We start from the raw sequence: 5,897 nt of genomic DNA, 5'->3' as shown, positions 1-5,897 counted from the left end.
ATGCGTTCTATAATAGAAATACCCGTCGTAGCGTTTCTTCCGAGTCAACCCGCTCACGAAACACTCTCTCGTCGTGGAATCCCCGCGTCGGAGAGTAAAACGCGAATTCATAGTATGGAAACTTACGTCTCTCGACGATGGGACGATCCACGCGAAGAGTTGTTACGTGCACGCGTATGGTGCGATTGCGTCGATTCGCTTTTCTGTACGGGGAGTAATAGAACGTTGAGTTGACTTATCGGGTCTTCGTTGGAATTACCGTCGCTGGCATTGTAAACTCCAGATGACCTTGTGATTCCTTCGTCGGGCACTGGTAAAGGGTGGCGATGATGCGTTCTATAATAGAAATACCCGTCGTAGCGTTTCTTCCGAGTCAACCCGCTCACGAAACTCTCTCTCGTCGTGGAATCCCCGCGTCGGAGAGTAAAACGCGAATTCATACTATGAAAACTTACGTCTCTCGACGATGGGACGATCCACGCGAAGAGTTGTTTACGTGCACGCGTATGGTGCGATTGCGTCGATTCGCTTTTCTGTACGGGGAGAAATAGAACGTTGAGTTGACTTATCGGGTCTTCGTTGGAATTACCGTCGCTGGCATTGTAAACTCCAGATGACCTTGTGATTCCTTCGTCGGGCACTGGTAAAGGGTGGCGATGATGCGTTCTATAATAGAAATACCCGTCGTAGCGTTTCTTCCGAGTCAACCCGCTCACGAAACTCTCTCTCGTCGTGGAATCCCCGCGTCGGAGAGTAAAACGCGAATTCATACTATGAAAACTTACGTCTCTCGACGATGGGACGATCCACGCGAAGAGTTGTTTACGTGTACGCGTATGGTGCGATTGCGTCGATTCGCTTTTCTGTACGGGGAGAAATAGAACGTTGAGTTGACTTATCGGGTCTTCGTTGGAATTACCGTCGCTGGCATTGTAAACTCCAGATGACCTTGTGATTCCTTCGTCGGGCACTGGTAAAGGGTGGCGATGATGCGTTCTATAATAGAAATACCCGTCGTAGCGTTTCTTCCGAGTCAACCCGCTCACGAAACTCTCTCTCTCGTCGTGGAATCCCCGCGTCGGAGAGTAAAACGCCGAAGGCTTACTATGAAACTTACGTCTCTCGACGATGGGACGATCCACGCGAAGAGTTGTTACGTGCACGCGTATGGTGCGATTGCGTCGATTCGCTTTTCTGTACGGGGAGTAATAGAACGTTGAGTTGACTTATCGGGTCTTCGTTGGAATTACCGTCGCTGGCATTGTAAACTCCAGATGACCTTGTGATTCCTTCGTCGGGCACTGGTAAAGGGTGGCGATGATGCGTTCTATAATAGAAATACCCGTCGTAGCGTTTCTTCCGAGTCAACCCGCTCACGAAACTCTCTCTCGTCGTGGAATCCCCGCGTCGGAGAGTAAAACGCGAATTCATACTATGAAAACTTACGTCTCTCGACGATGGGACGATCCACGCGAAGAGTTGTTTACGTGCACGCGTATGGTGCGATTGCGTCGATTCGCTTTTCTGTACGGGGAGAAATAGAACGTTGAGTTGACTTATCGGGTCTTCGTTGGAATTACCGTCGCTGGCATTGTAAACTCCAGATGACCTTGTGATTCCTTCGTCGGGCACTGGTAAAGGGTGGCGATGATGCGTTCTATAATAGAAATACCCGTCGTAGCGTTTCTTCCGAGTCAACCCGCTCACGAAACTCTCTCTCGTCGTGGAATCCCCGCGTCGGAGAGTAAAACGCGAATTCATACTATGAAAACTTACGTCTCTCGACGATGGGACGATCCACGCGAAGAGTTGTTTACGTGCACGCGTATGGTGCGATTGCGTCGATTCGCTTTTCTGTACGGGGAGAAATAGAACGTTGAGTTGACTTATCGGGTCTTCGTTGGAATTACCGTCGCTGGCATTGTAAACTCCAGATGACCTTGTGATTCCTTCGTCGGGCACTGGTAAAGGGTGGCGATGATGCGTTCTATAATAGAAATACCCGTCGTAGCGTTTCTTCCGAGTCAACCCGCTCACGAAACTCTCTCTCGTCGTGGAATCCCCGCGTCGGAGGGTAAAACGCGATATATAATAGTATATGCCAGTGGTTCGCGCGCGTCGTCTCTGAGATACGCGGTCGACAGAGTTCCGAAAACACGTGATGTGCCACGATTTCCGTGCGTCTTACATCTTTCGACGATGGGACGATCCACGCGAAGAGAACGTTCGTGCTTGCGTGAGGTGCAACAGCGTCGATTCGCTTTTCTGTACGGGGAGAAATAGAACGTTGAGTTGACTTATCGGGTCTTCGTTGGAATTACCGTCGCTGGCATTGTAAACTCCAGATGACCTTGTGATTCCTTCGTCGGGCACTGGTAAAGGGTGGCGATGATTCGTTCTATAATAGTAATACCCGTCGTAGCGTTTCGACCGATGTCACCCGCCACGAATGTCTCTCTCGACGTGGAAACCCCGCGCCGAAGAGTAAACGCGAAGGCTTACCATACGAAAGAAAACGGTATTATACGCCTGTGGTATGTGCGTCTCGGCTCTGTGATACGCGATCGGCAGAGTTACAAAAAAACGTTGATGGGCCACGATTTCCGTGCGTCTTACATCTTTCGACGATGGGACGATCCACGCGAAGAGTAGTTACGTGCTCGCGCGAGGTGCGATAGCGTCGATTCGCTTTTCTGTACGGGGAGAAATAGAACGATGAGTTGACTTATCGGGTCTTCGTTGGAATTACCGTCGCTGGCATTGTAAACTCCAGATGACCTTGTGATTCCTTCGTCGGGCACTGGTAAAGGGTGGCGATGATTCGTTCTATAATAGAAATACCCGTCGTAGCGATTCGGCCGAGACACCCGCCACGAAACTCTCTCTCGTCGTGGAATCCCCATGTCGGAGAGTAAAACGCGAAGGCTAACTATATAAGAAACATATAGTATTATTTATGCCTGTGGTTCTCCGTTTGTCCTACTCTCAGATACGCGACTCGGAGAGTTACGAATAATCGTGATGGACCACGATTTCTGTACGTCTTACATCTTTCGACGATGGGACGATCCACGCGAAGAGATCATTCCTGCTTGCGTGAGGTGCGATAGCGCCGATTCGCTTTTCTGTACGGGGAGAAATAGAACGATGAGTTGACTTATCGGGTCTTCGTTGGAATTACCGTCGCTGGCATTGTAAACTCCAGATGACCTTGTGATTCCTTCGTCGGGCACTGGTAAAGGGTGGCGATGATTCGTTCTATAATAGAAATACCCGTCGTAGCGATTCGGCCGTGTCACCCGCCACGAAAATCTCTCTCGTCGTGGAATCCCCGCGTCGTAGAGTAAACGCGAAGGCTTGCTATAGAAGACTATAGTTTATACGCCTGTGGTTCACCGGTTGCCTGCTCTCCGGGGTACGCGATCGCGCAGGAGTTACGGAAGAACTTGATGGGCCACGATCTCCAAGCGGCTATATCTTTCGACGATGGGACGATTCACGCGAAGAGAACGTTCGTGCATGCGTGAGGTGCGATAGCGTTGATTCGCTTGTCTGTACGGGGAGAAATAGAACGATGAGTTGACTTATCGGGTCTTCGTTGGAATTACCGTCGCTGGCATTGTAAACTCCAGATGACCTTGTGATTCCTTCGTCGGGCACTGGTAAAGGGTGGCGATGATTCGTTCTATAATAGAAATACCCGTCGTAGCGTTTCGACCGATGTCACCCGCCACGAAATTCTCTCTCGTCGTGGAATCCCCGCGTCGGAGAGTAACCGCCGAAGGCTTGCTATAGAAGACTATAGTTTATACGCCTGTGGTTCACCGGTTGCCGGCTCTCCGGGGCACGCGATCGCGCGAAGGTTACGGAGGGACGTGAAGCGCCCGAGCAATGAAACGTCCGCAGGAGGAAACGAGCAACCGCCGAACATTGTTTCGCGACGTTTCCATAATGTATTGTCGTTTCGCTCGCATCCCGCTTCTTTCCCCTAGTTTCCTCGACGCGTAGTTTCGCAGCCTTAGTGGACGAATCATTCTCGATTCGAGGAAAGATATGCAGTGGGGCGTGCAATGAGCCCGCCAGAGACCACGATCTCCAATGCGTCTTTACATCTTTCGACGATGGGATGATCCACGCGAAGAGAACGTTCGTGCTTGCGCGAGGTGCGTTAGCGTCGATTCGCTTTTCTGTACGGGGAGAAATAGAACGATGAGTTGACTTATCGGGTCTTCGTTGGAATTACCGTCGCTGGCATTGTAAACTCCAGATGACCTTGTGATTCCTTCGTCGGGCACTGGTAAAGGGTGGCGATGATTCGTTCTATAATAGAAATACCCGTCGTAGCGATTCGGCCGAGTCACCCGCCACGAAACTGTCTCTCTTTCGTCGTGGAAACCCCGCGTCGGAGAGTAAAACGCGCGAAGGCTGTGACTGTAACATATATATATACAGTATACAATGCCTGTGGTTTTTGCGCGTGTCGGCTCTTCGGTATACGCGATCGGCCAGAGTTACGGAGGGACGGTGAAGCGCACGAGAAATTGAAACGGCCGCACGATTGGAACCGAGCAACCGTCGAACATTGTTTCGCGACGTTTCCATAATGCGTTTTCGTTTCGCTCGCATACCGCTTCTTTTCCCCTAGTCTCTGAGACGCGTTTTCGAGCCGTTCTTCTACTATCGATTCTCGTAGAGAGAAGGGACCGGGTAGTCTGGAAGTGGAACCCGCATCTTGCGTGTACCGTACACGGAATTGAGAGGACCGGCCGTGAAGCTCGTTTTAAAGCCGTGCGTCTGACACCCAACTCTTGCGCGCCAATTTCGCGGCAAGAGATAATATGGGACGAATGACCGGCAAAGAGCCAGCTGTGAAGTCTGTTTTTTTAATCGAATCCGTGGACGTGTGTATGCCGTAGCGTCGCTCGTCGTGTTCGTTCATGGTCGTTCCGAGAGAAAGAACGAAAGCGGTAACGAAGGGACCGGCCGTGAAGCTCGTTTTAAAGCCGCGCGTCTGACACCCAACTCTTGCGCGCCAATTTCGCGGCAAGAGATAACATGGGACGAATGACCGGCAAAGAGCCAGCTGTGAAGTCTTTTTTCATTATTTGCTTTCAATCGATCGATCGGTACGATTCGTGCAACGTTTCGCGCGATGCGACGCGAAAACATGCGCGCAACAATAGATGCGTCTGATCGGAAGAACGCGAGGGTCGACTGCACGCGATGGATTCAGTATCGGGTAGGATACAAAATATATCCCCGTCGTTTCCACGCGTGCGAGTCTTCTGCGTCTTTCGCGGGTTTTTGAATGCACTATACGCCCGGAACGTCGAGAAATATATACATATTACTTGAACGTTTTTCGTCTCGAAAGGCTTCGGTGTCGTCTCCAAGGCGACGCCTGAATCTCCTTCGCGCGCTGGTCGGAGATTCAGGTATCAACTTTTATCTTCTCTTTGAAAGAAGAGAGATATTAGGTCGAACAAATGAGAATAAAATTATATATGTGAAATATAAAATTTATACGATTACCCTGAACGGTGGATCACTTGGCTCGTGGGTCGATGAAGAACGCAGCTAATTGCGCGTCAACGTGTGAACTGCAGGACACATGAACATCGACATTTCGAACGCACATTGCGGTCCACGGATACAATTCCTGGACCACGCCTGGCTGAGGGTCGTTTACGTACCATACACTGCTTGCGTAGCTCTGTCAAATCCCCGCCGTCGTTCACCTCTTCGGATCGAACGTTTTTTTACCGAAGGGCGCAAAGAACGTTTCTGAGTCGGGTTAAGAGAAGGATGCTACGTACGAGCGAACGATGGGTGTCTCGTCGGCGTTTGTCGCGGACACGCGAAAATTCTGTGAATTTCACGGACAGTGTACGTTCTAG

At 50.6% G+C, this 5,897-nt stretch overlaps 1 non-coding gene across 1 annotated transcript; it reads left to right on the top strand.

Annotated features, from left to right (window-relative positions):
* Positions 1 to 5,529: 5,529 nt before the first annotated feature.
* Positions 5,530 to 5,684, top strand: LOC143175946 (5.8S ribosomal RNA). The gene has a single exon (XR_013000577.1). It is a non-coding gene; the product is annotated as a 5.8S ribosomal RNA (ribosomal RNA).
* Positions 5,685 to 5,897: the final 213 nt, after the last annotated feature.

This window comes from Nomia melanderi, unplaced genomic scaffold, assembly GCF_051020985.1.
Source record: "Nomia melanderi isolate GNS246 unplaced genomic scaffold, iyNomMela1 scaffold0271, whole genome shotgun sequence".
NCBI classification, from domain to species: domain Eukaryota; kingdom Metazoa; phylum Arthropoda; class Insecta; order Hymenoptera; family Halictidae; genus Nomia; species Nomia melanderi.
The sequence above is the reverse complement of the archived record's forward strand: the minus strand, read 5'-3'. Positions and strand labels throughout refer to the sequence as shown.